This window comes from Prorops nasuta, unplaced genomic scaffold, assembly GCF_024137725.1.
Source record: "Prorops nasuta isolate Cenicafe-Biocafe unplaced genomic scaffold, Cenicafe_Pnas_1.2 PNAS00021, whole genome shotgun sequence".
Classification (NCBI taxonomy): domain Eukaryota; kingdom Metazoa; phylum Arthropoda; class Insecta; order Hymenoptera; family Bethylidae; genus Prorops; species Prorops nasuta.
Genome location: NW_027116818.1, coordinates 2,150,555 through 2,166,403, shown reverse-complemented (window position 1 = coordinate 2,166,403; position 15,849 = coordinate 2,150,555). Strand labels below are relative to the sequence as shown.

The 15,849-nt window shown below is 36.4% G+C and overlaps 1 protein-coding gene across 2 annotated transcripts in view; it reads right to left on the bottom strand.

The window, feature by feature from the left end:
• Mgat2 (alpha-1,6-mannosyl-glycoprotein 2-beta-N-acetylglucosaminyltransferase) overlaps nucleotides 1-15,849 on the bottom strand; it is a 29,461-nt gene that overhangs the window by 11,986 nt on the left and 1,626 nt on the right. The window lies entirely within an intron of this gene.

Here is a 15,849-nt window from a genome sequence, read left to right as displayed (position 1 = left end):
CGAAGCGTCGTTGTGTTTATAATAACTATATTCGTGTAATTGCGCGATAAATGAATTTTAACGGTGCCCCGGTGTGTGGTTAATTGCTTACATAAATATCTCTGTGCTTTAGCAGGATTTTCCCGTCGACTCGTTAAATTGGTCGGCGCGGACGGCACAGACGTGCAGGAGAAAAAAATGCTCGTTTCCGGTGCAGACTTTCAATGTGTGCGTGCAGGGGAAGTTTCGAGGAATGCGCGTAAAAGCCATAGTGGTGCAGAGACTATCGCTATTATAAACACGATACGCGACTTCCGTTTGTCGTAGCGCACACAATAAGGCGGAGCACCATGTGTTTTCCTACAGCCTGTGGGGGGGGGGGGGGGGGGGGGCGTTACAATATAATTATTTCACGTTCAAGGTTCAAAGGTCAAGGCTCACGAAGCAACACTCGCTTTTCCCTGCACACACGATTTCATTCCCCTCGTTATGTCGAACAAATCGATCGGTTTGATTTCGATTTTCACTACGAGTGAAAAAATAGACTTTTCCTGCACTGTATAATCAAAACAAATTGTAAACTGGTTATTTTGAGGATTTCTACACTCGTATGTAATGCTTGGTACTACACATGTGTATAGGTTTATATATATATATAAGGATAGGTATATAGAGAGCGACCATCGATTGGTGGAACTGCTATAGCAAGAAAAGTGTCAATTGATACGTTCGACCATTGCAAAGGTCAAGATGAAGAGATAAGAATCGAAGAACATTTAATTTTTATTTTCAAACTTCTCCCTCGTTAAATATATAGGGTGTTCTTTTTTTATTCACCTTGGAGTGCGAAGACTTAAAAATTCATGTATCTCAGAAACTACGAGATTACAATTTTTTGTAAGATTGTAAACATTTCGTTCAGTCTATGCCAAGAGCTTTAAAGTTTCATACACTAAATACTCTTGATAATTCCAAAGCAACGAATTTCTATACATATGTATATATACGCCTACACTCTAATTTCCTGAAGAATTTATTTGGAGAAGCACGTGAGTATATAGCCTTTTGGTGTTTTTTTGTTTCCTTTTTATTTTTAGAGAGCAACGAGTCTGCAGTGGTTAATTCTAGAGGATGCTTTCAGACAGTAGGTATACTGCACAAGACTCGATGAATTTTACATAAGATTTTGCAGGCAGCGGCAAGGTAGACGTTTCTCCATTAAGGTTGATTCCTACTGTACGCTCCTCCATCTACGCTCTATGCTAGTTCTATTTAACGTTTTATAAAATATTATCAACTATTACAAAACCATGTAGTTTTTACAGTCAATAATATTCGACAAAGAAGTAAAGGGAACGTGTGGTGAAAATCAAAGTTTACTCGACCCGACTCGATAGAGCCCACATAGACTTACGAGCATATCCGTAAGTCATGTGGGTTTTAGAAACGAGCATTGAAAAAAAAATTGTGCAATTAGTCGATTGAAATTATGTTGAACTTTTATCAAACATATATTTTTAAATTATATTTATTCTTCCTGTGCAAAAATGATGTTTTGAAGTAACCAAATTATAACGAACATTGTTATAATCGAAAACTTTTTCTTTGCATGAAAATCATATTTTTTCTGTACAATTAATAACATTTGATAACTAAGTAAAAAGAGCCCGTATGAAACGAGGACGGTGAACGTATTGCAGTGGGAATAAAATTTTAATCGAGGATTCTCGACCTGATCCGATAGAGCCCACATGAGCAATAATAATAATAAGTCTAAAAGCTATATATATTCTTTTTATCAAAGCGAGTACATTTGCAAATTGCCTCTTGCATATATTCCCATAAACGAGTGTTTTCCTTGCACGAAAAACGTGACGCAAGTAAAGTTTAACATGAGAGATAAGATGTACACACGAGATATGCTAAAGAATCCTCGCAGCTGCATAATTACCCTCGCGCTCGAATTTGCAAATCTCTTAAATACAGCAGAGTTTAGATTCGCCAGTAGGAGAAAAAGTTTTACTTGTTGCCGGTGCAATTGTTGCCTGGACTTTTGCCCATTCGGGGAAAGAAACCTCGTAAAACGTTGCACTTTACTGCGAAAATAACGATGGTTAAACGAATTTACAATTCTATTATCCCTCGCATTTTATTATAATATGCCAGCACAGCCGCCACCGCCAACGACGACGACGACGACGACGACGACGACGACGACGTCGTCTCTCGTGGGAGGTTTCCGAATGAAGAGGAAATCCGTTCCGTGAGTCCCCAGCTCATTGAAATCGTGGGGGCAGATGGAATATATATTTTCTCCAACAACTATATATAGTATACGCGCGGTATGCTGTATATATGTATATAGTATGTACACGCAACTCTCATTTCTGAAAGCGAGTAACGTCATGATTCTTCGTGGCTTTTTTACATTTAATTTTCTGTCAATTTAAAAAGAGGAGAAATATGAGTGTTGGTGTAAATGGGTAAGCATAGAAGCGACTTGAAATAATATGGGATAAAGTAAGTAGGACGTCTGTATAACCACGATGATAATAATTAGTGTATAACGAAATATAGAATTTCTTTGGGATAATATGGAATAAATTGATAAGGGAGATATATCTGTACATTTGATTTCCCAAAGCGAGTAACGTCATGCTTCTTCGTAGCTTTTTTCATTTAATTTTCTATCAATTTAATAAGGGAAGAAATACGCGAATGTTGGTGTAAATTGGTAAGTACAGAATCACCTTGAAATAATATGGAATAAAGTCATAAGTAGGATATGACTGTACTATGTATAAACACGGTGATAAAAATTAGTGTATAAGGAAATATAGAGTTTCTTCGAGATAGTATATGGAATAAAGTGATGAAGGGGACATGTGTGTATATATACACACAGCTCTGATTTCCCAAAGCGAGCAACTTCATGCTTCTTCGTGGCTTTTTTCGATTGATTTAGTGTAGGTGTAACACACACATGCAAGAGAAGAAATATTTAAGAATTAGTATATAAAGGTAAGTAGAGAATTTCCTTGAGATAATATGGAATAAAGACATAAGTAGGATGTCTGTAATAAAAACGACGTTAAGATTTAATGTATATATACGTAAGTATAGAATTTCTTCGGTATAATATGGAATAAAGTGATAAGTGAGATGTCTGTGTGTACGCTGCTCTGATTTCCCGAGACGAGAAACATCATGCTTCTTCGTGATTATTTTCGCTTAATTTTGTGTCAATATAGGGAAGAGCCTTGTACGTTAGAAAATTTTGTTTAAATAATTTTTACAGTAATAAAAAAAAAACAATTAAAATTCTTTTACATAGCCTTATGCATAATTGATTAACTTTTAAATTTTATATTCCAATTTGTTATGTTTTTTTTATTACAAAATTCTATTGATTTAAGAAAAATATTAAATTCTCAAAGTACAAGGCTCCTCCTTAACAAAGTAAGAAATAAGATCATCTCTATATATAAACTTTCCTTGAAATAATATGTAATAAAGTCATAAGTAGGATGTCTGTAATAAGCATAACGTTAAGAATTAGTGTATATATATATACGTTAGTATAGAATTTCCTCGTGATAATATGAAACAAAGCGATAAGTGTGATTTCTGTATTATAATATAAGCCTGAGGTTTCGTGGTCTAGCCTGTAAATTTACATGAAACTGTCGATCAAAAACAAAAGCTATTGGAATCCTCGAAGAATGCACTGGCAAAATATTCACCTTTTACTCTCTTTCTCTTTTCTACCGAGACTGTTACAGGAACTTACCACACAACTGTCATAAATAAAGCTGCCCTCAGCAGAGAATACCGTAGCTTTATACATCTTACCACTGACTGCACAGTGCTTTTGTTCAACCTCAGCAGCAAAAATTAAAAAAAAATATATGTAAAAATTGATTCCTTCGCTCCTATCACTCGTATCGTAAGTTTATATCTAGCGAGAAAAATGTTTTTCCATCATCGAGATAGCATTTGTCTCCCATTGAACATTACATACCAGCTACGTACGGTTACCCTTTGTGCCAAGGAAACTGATGGTTGTGGCGGTGAGGAAATGCCGGGAGGAGGACAGGGACAGGAAGCCTTTATCGATCGTCGTTCGTGACGCGGAGACCTGCGGACACCGCATTAAAGCCCACTTGCAAAGTGCAAGTGCGAGAAGATCTGCCCTGGCCTGGCCTGCCCTGCCCCTATGTACCGATATTCAGCATCTTCCTACTCCGATCGCGATAGGAAAGGACGCTCGATCCACCACTCAACTCGCGAGTACTTTTATATTGTTGGCTAAATAATTAATCCAATTATTTGGCGCTTCCTTTCAAGCCCCAATTATGCTACTTTTATTAGCATAGCCGATGCTTCCCAGTTCTCTCGCCTTCTCAATAATTCATTCGCTATTATAATAACAGATTTTTTTTTGCTTGTGGTTTTGCGGTTAAACCTTAAGGATGGTTGATACATTTACGGTCGACCGAGTTGTCCTTGCTGTTTTTTTGTTATATAAATTACTGCGTACAGTGATTTAATGAAGGTACGTTTTATGCTGTTACTTGGCAAGCCAATCAAATTTCTATACAGTGATTAACTTATAATTATAAAGAAATAATTTCTTACAAAAACATGAAATCGAACATGTTATTGCTAAACATTTTTTTTTTAATTTAGTAACAAATGTATTCTTATTAAAAATAATTTTATTCTAATGCAAGGTGATAAGATAAACATTTAAATTAACGAGGAGTTGTAATTAAGATCAATATTTAGAAGCACATGTTATGTTTTTCTATCACTGTTGCAAGTAAAAGAAAAACCGAGAAATCATTAGGCTTAAATATCAGTAAATAGTTGCAATTGTGGGTATATCTATAGTTGAGCTGATACGAACCAATTTCACGCAATGTATCACTCGTGTTTGTCTCGAAGACGCAAACAACGCAGAGATTCGAGTGTGAAAAGGCAAACTTTGACTTTCACATTTGTCCAAGCATAATAATTGATTGGTCCTCTTGGTGCTCTTACGAAAAATCCTATGCATATATACATTCCTTCGTACAACTTTCGAAATATTCGAGAGTAGTTTCTAATAGGTCATGATCTTCCTATTTCATCTATGATTTTTTTGCTTTTTTCTCGTGCTATAAATCAAATATTCGATCGATATAAGCCAATTCGAAATTCAAGAGAGAAAATATACAACTCTCACTCTTCGTGTATTACAGTTTTTTAAATTTCACCTCGCATGCGATAACGTATTTAGGCAGAATGTCGCGTGTGCCACTAATCGATAAGTTTCTACAGGAGGAAGATGTTATATCACCGAATTTATACCAAAGTGTGACAGTAATAGATTTTCTTGACTCTGTAGGATTGCACGCCAAAAATATACTATGTTCGATACGAAGGGGTGGAATTCGTCAAACGATCCTTAATTATTCCTAAGAAAATGTTTCTTTTGGCTAAAATCAGTGTTTAACCACAACATTTACCATATGTTCAATCTGATCATTTCATCATTCTACGAACGTAATCATCAGTGATGATCGCTTAATAAACGTTTTCTATGAAAATGACTAAACGCAATACACAAGGCGAGGGGGAATCATGAGGTAGTCGTCAATTATATTTATTCCTAAGAAACAGTTTCTTCGATTAAAATCAGCGTTGACAGCAAAGTTTACCACGTGTTCACACTAATTATTCCAATCTTTCCATGAATGAAATCATCAGCGATGCTCGCTTATTAAACGTCCTTCGTGAAAACCTCGTCAATCTCGACGATAATGAAGTTTTCCAACTTGTGAAATCGTCTTGAATTCTTTTGACGACGCTACACGTTATACGTTAAGGCCAACAACATTCGCGGATGTAATAAGACGCTGCAATGAGGATGACGCAGGGAAACAGAAATCTTTAGTCATAGGCACATTCGAGGATATCTAACGGTTGTCGCAGGACCGTTTTACAGTAAGGCCGCGGTCGAGCCAAAGGTTTTACAAACAAACTGCAATTTATGATATACGAGGATAAAGCCTTTCGACGTATTATAGAAATATTTATAGAATAATTTTATTCTATCGCAAGATCTATGGTGAGTTAAGGTAAGATTGGAGTTAAATTGACCCAGCTCTCTAGCAAACGAATTTTTGTAGACTTCCATTTGTTTGGACAAACATGCAATCATTTGTTTTTAAACATTCATTCAATTTTGAAAACGTTTCTAGAGTTTTTAAAGAGAGTTCAAGAGAGAATAGTTATTTTATTTCGTAAAAGGAGCTTCACAAGTATTCTAAAAGAATTTTTCGTGCTATTTACGAAAGGTTTTACAAGCAGTCTGCAATTTATGATACAAGAATATATAAAACCTTTCAAAGCATTAAAACAATTTAAGAGCTGATTTTACTGTAGAGCTCACAGGGTCTAAGGGTTACATGCCAAGTAAAATTAGTCGAGATTTAAACGAATCAATTTCCTATGCTAACCTGTACTGACAAACGCATTTAGAATAGCTACTGGCATGATGCCTGCACAAATGCATCTCCATCCTGTAATAAAATTAATTTCTATACTTGGGTGGTAACAAGATGCATAGTTTAAAGCCAAGTTCTCTCGTGAAGGTCTAGGTTGAGATTACCGAGTGACTTTGGCTTTCAAATTTTGTACAGGATGGTCGTGGTCAAGTTAAACGTTTTAAAAATAGTTTATAATCAAAAATACACTGAGATAAAGCCTCTCGATGCACTGTAACATTTTAAAACAATTTTATTGCATTAAATTGATCTGTTTACATTGTAGCTAATTTCACTTCACACATACCACTCATATAAGTAATTAGTAATAAACGAATAAATTGTCTACACACTGTATAGCCTGTACCGACCAGACACCTTTCGCATAATTATACTTGCATGTCACCTACACAAATGCATGTCCATCGCGTAATAAAATTGATTTCCATGCTCGGAGAAGGATTATTAATGATTTAATGATAATTTATAGGTGTATGTATAATTTTAAGCCAACTTCTCTCACGAAGGTCTAGGCTAAGATTACAGGGCAACTTTGGCTTCCAGGCAGTTTTACTAAAAAGCCATCGTCACGTGCTGCTTCTGCTCAAGATGTGAAACGCGAAACTTATTCGGTTCGTTAACGAGACTATTAATGAAGCACGCGAGCCGTGAATCACAAGCACGTAAAATATTAGTTTGTCGCGGCGACATAAGAAGCTGCTACAGGAGTTAGAATTTCTCACGCGAACTACCCGACAAGAAAGTAACAACAATTGCGAAGATTAATAAGCTATCAAATCAACCCATTTCGATCGGTACAAAACGAGACAAATTATTATCTTCTTTTCGGATTACTGCATGGAAATGATGAAAAACACAAACAGATCTATTGTCGCATATCTTCTTACGGTTTTCTATTGCGCTCTTTTAAATTCTATCATTATTCTTTATCAATCTCAACATATTTCATCAATATTTTAAAATATTGAAAAACATGAAAATTTAAACGGTCCTATTGATAAAATATTTTGAGTTGGATGAAGAATAATGACAGAATGTGAAAGAACACGCTTGAAAGCCGTAAGAAAATTCGCGACAAAAAGGGTAAAAATATCGTGTTGACCGTAGTTTAATATTTGTTTCTCTTATAACAACGGGCGTGTCCCACTTGCGCGTGATGTAACATCGCCGAGTAGCCGGAAACTTGGTTTGCTTGCTCGGAGGGTGGTATCTTCTGAATTTTAACGCTTAAGTCTTGCGAAACAACGGATAATCCCCTTCAGTTTCCGTTTCCATCGGAATTAGCGGACGCTCTTCTCGGAATATACGATTAAGCCAAGCCACGCGAACCTTCTTTCGTCTTCGTGGCTCGGATACCAAATGTAAACGTCGTTCAAAGTGTTGGGTCCTCATTCCTGGCTTATAATTTTCATCGAGTCGTAAATGTCTTTGCTTAAAAAAAACTGGATCTTGATGATTTTTTAGCATTCGTTTTTCTAATAACTAATGCACTCTTATCGGTTATATAATCCGACCTCGAGATATAAATGCATTAGCTTATTTGTTCGTATGTACTGCTCTGGTTGTAATAGTTCAACTTGATGAAAATATACGTGATCTTAATTTTTCTATACTGTTCTAACTATAATAGTTCAATACTCGATGAAGAAATGTACGATCTTTGTTTGTCCAAAGTGCTTTGGTTATAATAGTCCAATAATTGATGAAAAAAGACACGATCTTTGTTTGTCTATACTGCTGTGGTTGTAATAGTTCAACTTGATAAAAAAATCCATGTTTTTCGTTTGTTTATACTACTTTGGTTATACAATATCTCTCACTCGAAACATTCCAGAATATAGATGGAAAAACCGTATTGTATTTCCGTAGTTATAAAAATGTTCCATTTTTTATAAAACTTTTCCGGACTTTTTTACTCTTTGCAATGAGGAATGTCTTATCTAAGTTTTTCTTATATACCCTGGCAATTAATATGTGGCAGACCCTGTATAATCCAACTTGATAAAAAAAATACATAATCTTCATTCATCAATTCCATTCTTTAACTCAATTTAATAAATAAATCCTCCTCGTCCAAACTTGTGTTCCTATTAGTATTTTTGCTCAAAAGGGTCAATGACATTGCATTGCATCGTTGAGAAAATAATCTTGCAAGCAGAGTGATTTGTATATCTATATGAATATGTACCTGGATTGTCCGATGAGTAAGCGCACGCTTCTAACTTGGCACGCTGTCGTTCTTCCCACTTGCCCTGCTCATGTGTCTATTCTCTACTCTCGATCACTCACTGATGGCAAAGTTTGCTCACAGAAACTACTGTCATTAAATTTGTGCTACCAGGTCGGCCTAAGAGATAAATGCCAAACTTCAACATAACTTTGATTTAGTTTCGCGACAGGTTGAATTTTTTGGATTTATTTGACGCAACGTTTATCATTCGACCTTATAGTTTTGTTTCGAAGCGGGGTGGAATGAAAGTAAGAGACACGTGGTTCACGGCTTCGAGAACCGTTGAACGAAGAGCCGTCCTGCGTAATGATACTAGCCGAGGCGAGCCGCGCGAATCGCCCGGGACGACTGAACAGCGAAACAGAGACTACTCGAGTTAACCGAAGTGCTGGGAGACTGCTAAGTGCTCTGATGTACTAGTAGAGTGCACAGTTGCCAGAAGCGGGGATTTTCTTCCCCCCACTAAAATCTCTATTCCCTATATGCAACGCAGGAAATGAGAGTCATAGTGGGGAGAAGAAAATATCAGATTCTGACCAAACTAGGTCAGAAGAGAGTTGCCAGAAGCAGGTATTTTCTTCTCCATTAGAAGCTTCATTCTCTGTATGTTATATAGGGAATAGGAGCTGTAGTGGGGAGAAAAAAATACCTGCTTCTGGCAACTCTCCTCCGGCCTAGTTTGGCCAGAATCTGGTATTTTCTGGCAATTGTATTCTACTCCAGTGTAGCAACCAGAAGCAAGTATTTTCTTCTCCCCACTAAAAGCTTCATTCTCTGTGTAATGCATGGAATGAGATTCATGGTGGGGAGAAGAAAATACCTGCTTGTGGCAAGTCTCCTCCGGCCTAGTTTGGCCAAAATCTGGTATTTTCTTCTCCCCACTGTGACTCTCATTCCCTGTGTTATACAGAGAATGGAGCTTTTAACGTGGAGAAGAAAATACCTGCTTCTGGTACCATTAGGGTAGAGAACAATTGTCAGAGAAAGGATAATTTTTTTCTCCCCTCTAAAACTCCCTTTCATTACCCTGTCATTATCATCGCTTTTGCTCTCAGGAATAGAAATAAAAAAAATAATATTTCCTCAAACAAATCGATCGTCGATTCTTTTGGAAACAGAATAAATAAAAATGAGGATGAAACAGGAAATTAGAGTCCTAATTAATAGTACAGGGAGAACAAACAATACCAGTTTCTGGCAACATTTAAGTTGGGTGTAAAATAGCGGTAGATCGTAAGTTGGTTCTTTGCGTCCCGCTGTGTGTGCTTCTGTCCCGATAGGCGATAATCCCGGGACATCGTTGACAGCAGCAGCTACATTGGGAATGGGGTTGGGGATTGGGGATTAGTGGGGACTTGGAGAGCCCAGCGCCGAGCTCTCTTCACTTTTCGCGCACTCTCGTTTCTCGAGTCACGTGTTATTCACGAACCACGAGAAAAGTTTGCTTCTAAAAGCTGCGTATAAACAGTACTATATAATAGCAAAATGTATCCAACTTTATATTGCACGAATTGAATATTTAAATTATACTTTAAAGAGGATCAACTCTTATGTATGAAAAACTTTATTTTTATCTTAATTTGTAATTATTAATGATATCACAAATGTATACAAAAATTTAATATCTCTCTAATATTTTAGTGGAATTAAGCATCTTCTTGTTTTATTGTTCTAGTGTTTTAATAAATAACAAATTCTGTATAGAATGACAATTAAAACGCCATAGAACATATAGGTGCAAGAAAATGTGCATCCCAGTAGTTAACAAAAAGATATAAAAATTAGCGATAAAAATTTTCCGATCGCGAATAGTAAGAGATTCCGGAAAAATATTATGTAATATTTAACTACATTTTATTCATAATTGCAGAGAGATAAATATCTCTTTCCATCTATTCTCAAGAGTGTTTTAATAAGCATCGGATCCACTATTGAAAAGTTTAAATATCACTTGTCTCTAAGTCTTTTTTTATACCCCACGACACGAGGCTAAAGTTGAATCCAGTTAAATGTATATCGTGACAAGTCGAATTAATCCTTGTCAAGTAAACGCGTGACAGCTTTATACATACATGCATTCTTGCACGATTCCATCGAGACGGAAGTGAGTCGCTTATAAATACGACCGATCCTACTTGTTTTTACACCTTTGGTCTTCAACGTCCGCTACGAATGAGAATACCGCAAAGCCGGAAATCAAAGGGATAAAAAAGGACGAGTTTCTGCTCGAGAGAAAAAGTTGAAAAAATAAGATATTGACGAGTCATTGACATTTGATTCAATCATTCCCACAGCGTGCAGTTTCTTATTAGCTATATATATATATATATATACGTGCTTCGAATACTGGAAGACCACTAATACATATCCATTCTCAGACACTTTTAAAAAAAGATATTACGCATGAACGAAGCCTGCGGCCTGTCCGACCTTGCTCAGCTTCGAGCACTAAACTTGACGCTACGAAAATTTATGCACCGTGAAAAATTCGAATTTTGTTCTGGCAGGGTAATATAATTAAATATACCAATAGTTTAACCAGAAAAAAATGAGAGTTCATTGACCCTATTAGAATATAAGAAGATATCAACATTCCATATATAGAAACAATATTTAATTATATAAACAATATCTTTATAAATATATCTTAATTATAATTTTCTGGAAAATGTTAGTAGCGTTGGAATGAAATTTAGAGGTGTTAAAGAGAATCAGGGAGAGGTATGGAGCAGTGGGTGATGAAGGGAGGGGGGGGGGGGGCGGAATCTGGTGGAATCAAGGCTGATATATGGTCGAGGGAGGATGTGGAGAGTGGCAATTCGGTGCTCGAGACTCGTCTCATGCTGGAGTGGCGTCCAATGGGGACTGAGAGAAACTGCAGGGGTCGTTGAGGTGGCAGTAGTGCTTTTTTTATAGTCGGCCATATCGAGTGGCCTGATATTCAGAAGGCGCTAAATGTAGGTCAGCTGACTTGGCTACGTGGGCCGAAACAATGCGGATATCCGCAAGCTACCCTCTCGCGCGCGATATCCCACCCTCATTCGCCTCCTCCTCGAGAACGACTCATCATCGCTCTCGGATAAAGCGATTCCACTTTCGAAGGAACCGCCTGACTCTGGCTGGCTCTTCCCCTACGTCCCATTGGCGATCGCCTTTTCTCAACATCCAATCAAAATCAATCTTCGTATCTGCGATTTGATTCCTACTTTATGATATTTATCTGAAAGTAAATTGTATAGAATAGAAATTAAAATATAGAATAAAGATTGTAGTTTCTATGCGTTAATTCTGGTGATATATAATATTATCTACAGTCGGTATAGCAATTAATTTAATTATGCGTTGAGTAATAAGTGTCTCATTCTTTACACATTTAATCACCCGAGATCTCTGCGTTTCCTTGAAAAAACTTCCCACGATTGCCACCCTCTCCCCCTCTTTCCTGCTGCGTAAAAATATCTACCCCATTCCCATTGAAACTCTTCTACCGCGTGCATCTATTATCCGTATCTCATCATTCTATTTAAAACCTCGCCAAAGCAAACTCATTTCCATTCTGGTTTTCACGCAAGGACTCTATATATACCAACAACCCTTCCTGTATACAAAACTCTCGCACACACGTACGTCACGCTAAATTTCAACTAGTTTCATTTTCCTTCGACTCCCTGCACTTAAAGTTTTACGCGAACCGCGCGCAACAAGTTAATCCACCAGTCTTTTAAATTTCTCATTTTTCACAAAACAAATTGCACGGTGTATATGCTCTATATATACTATAGATGTACAAATGCGAGACAAATTAGCAATTCGCGTTAAATATACTCGTACCATTTTTTCTCTGTTTTTCTAATTATAAACCGCGAGCTTCCTGTGAGTTATAATTAGATTCCCATTGGTTTGTACACCAACCACTATATTCTAAAGATATATAGTACATATACGCTAGGAGCTAACAGGATCTTAAAAGGATTTTTGCGTGTTAATTTTACGTGCAGGCGGTGTAAAGTTCCTTTCCTTACAGATTATATAAATATATATATATATATATATATATATATATATATAGCAGCTCGAGTTTTGCGTTTTACGATTTCGATGCGCCGTTAGATTTTACGTACTCCAGGTTCGGCTGTATATCCATGCAAAATTTCGTGTTTTCGCGGAGGATGCCGCGCGAGAGTAGATTTGCTTTTGATGTTTATGCAGGAATCACGGTAGAATCGTGTCACGGGGTTTGTGGGAAACGGATTCGCGTCTGTTGGTTCGATACAAAGCGGAAGTTCACCTACTGGTGAGTGAGAGAAAGAAGGGGAGGGGGGGGGGGGGGAATATACCGACACAATAGCCTTTTAGCTCGACAATCAAACCGTCGACACGTGTACGGTTCTCTCCTACCGATTACATCGAATTCTCTGTTGAATATAATATAGCAAAACACACACACGTGTAAATAAACGTACAATCAAGATTCACGCATTATTTATAAAGAATCTGAAGAGAATCCTCCTATCTACACTATAAATCCTACTACTTTGTATGGAATTCACTGCTGAATATAATATGACGAAACACAGACACAAATGAATGCACTACTCAAGATTCACGCGTTATTTATGAAAAATCTGAAGAGCCCAAGTGTGTACTGGGATGGAAAGCAATTGGTGGTGGTGGTTCTTCGGTTTACCACAGAGACATTCATCATTCCTGAGACACTTTAAAATGGGCTGTCGCACGAGCTAAATAATGAGAGAAATTCAAGGAACTCGATAAATCTGCACAAGCCGGAAGGAACAGGCCAGACAAAATCGTTCCAATGCGACACCACATTTTATTCTATCACCGGGATGCGCTTATTCCGCCAAAATTCACGAAGGAAAATGGCTTCCTGCTAAATTACTCGCTTAAGCTTAGATCTGATTTATATTATTCGACTATTTTGATGCTCGAGTACCCTTATAAATCGAGCTTTTCGCACCATTCAGGCATTCTCTGATTTTCAATAAAAAAAACATGATATGTTATCATTATTATCAATTGCTCCTCGTTATTAAACTTTTGAATGGAAAAATTTGTCTCAAATTGAATTTCAAAATTATATTCCTATATATGATAGGAAGTTTTGTGTATATTATAATTTGTATTGTTAATGGATATATAGTTATATATTATACACAGATACATACTGAGCTCAAAAATTATTTTATTTATTTATGTAATTTTTCATTTGAATACTATCAATGAGATTATTATTAATTTACGAACAATTAATTGCAACTAAGTACTCTTATAATTGATAACTATTCAAAGCAACATTATTGGGTTAATTATTTTTTTTCAATGTATATTCCAATAACAAAAAGCATTGAATCTTGAAAATAAATTACAATTAACTAATGGATCACACTAATTATTTTTTGTAAATTTAATTATGACAATTATATGGTTAGCTTATAACCTACGATTAATCTTATAAATTTGTATTTTGAATTATACAATAATTTTATAATAATAACTACGTTTTTCTTTAAAGCGTACACAAATGTAAATCACTCGCCAAGGTAAGTAGAAAAATAACTTCAAAAGTGTTTTTACTTTCATGGTTAAAGTTATTCGTCAAGTAACTAATAGAGGAAAGTCTTATCACTTTCGATACGTGGAACTGATCGGTCACTAGAAGAATTTTTAAAATTTATCACACGTGGCACAATATCGAACTATTTAAAATTCAAGGTTGATATAAGCAAACAACAAAAAAAAAAGAAAAAATAAAATTAATGACAAATAGAATTTTCCATTATATAGTTTGTGGTCTCCTCTAAATTTCCTGTTCTATTTTTATTCCATCCAGCCTCACTGAAAACGAAACAGTGGAAATTAAAGGACCAATCAGGATGTCTGGCGTCACGCAGCTGTCGAGGGTACATTTCCCTCGGGAAATTATGTATGGATCGAAATAAATTGACTGAAAAAATACGCTTAAAATAATATCCTTCTATATAACTAGTTCATTTTTTCTTCCTTAATTGCTACTACTCTATACAAAATAATATCTGTATAAAGGTGTTATATTTTAAGAACAGAGAATGCACCTCGAAAAATTATTACACTTCGGATATTTATAGACAAAAGAAACTCTCTCGGAGAGGTGCGTAAAACTAGTCAATTATAATAGTAATGGTTGCAACTATTATGTTTCTATTTTATATATCTGCAGTTGCAAGGCCGCGTGAGGCATAACGGTCGTTGAACAAAAAGGGGGAAGAAAAAACGTCGAGGAAAAAGGTTGGGAAAGAACGAAGAACGACTAAACCTGTTCTCTCGGTCGGCTCTGTAATCGTAACTACTAATTATCAATAATTATACTCGTCTTTCTCTCTCTCTCAATAAGCTTACCTGCGAAGATAATATTTAAGCGAACCTATCAACATTTCTCATAATTTTCTCTCACGCTAAACCATTATTCTTTGCCAAATTTATCAAACTACTCCAGTTTTCCATGAAAATTTTCAATTACAAATTAAAAACTGTTTTAAATCGTAGGGTGAAAAATTATTAGTAGCAAAATATTGATCGAAGGGAGACCAATTAAAACGATGAAAAATAAAGATCACATATTAAATCTTTGCTATGCGTTAATATATTCCCTTTGCCCTCTAAAAAAAAATTGAGTTTGACCTTAAACGTCCAGTTGGTTCTCCAGTCAGGGTCGGTACACACCCCGAAGGTGCGAGTACACGGCGTGTCCACACCACAGTTCCATAAGTCGCACGTCTGATCCACACGTGGCGCATCCACTGAGGAATTCCACTCAACAGTTTCATAGATCGCACGTGACCTATTGAACTATGCGGTGGACACGCCGCGCTTGCATATCACGCGCCGTGTACTCGCATCTTTACAGTTACACGCACTTTTACTTCATTGTGAATGTGTTGGTACGCACTGCCTGTATTGCCTCTATATCAGGAGACAACCGAGTCTCGTGTCAATAAGTAGTAACAGTAAGCTACACGTGAGCGAGTAACCGAGTATATTTTTCCCGAGACAGCTGCTTTTTAAATCTGTTTAAAGAAGAGCTAGGCTTGC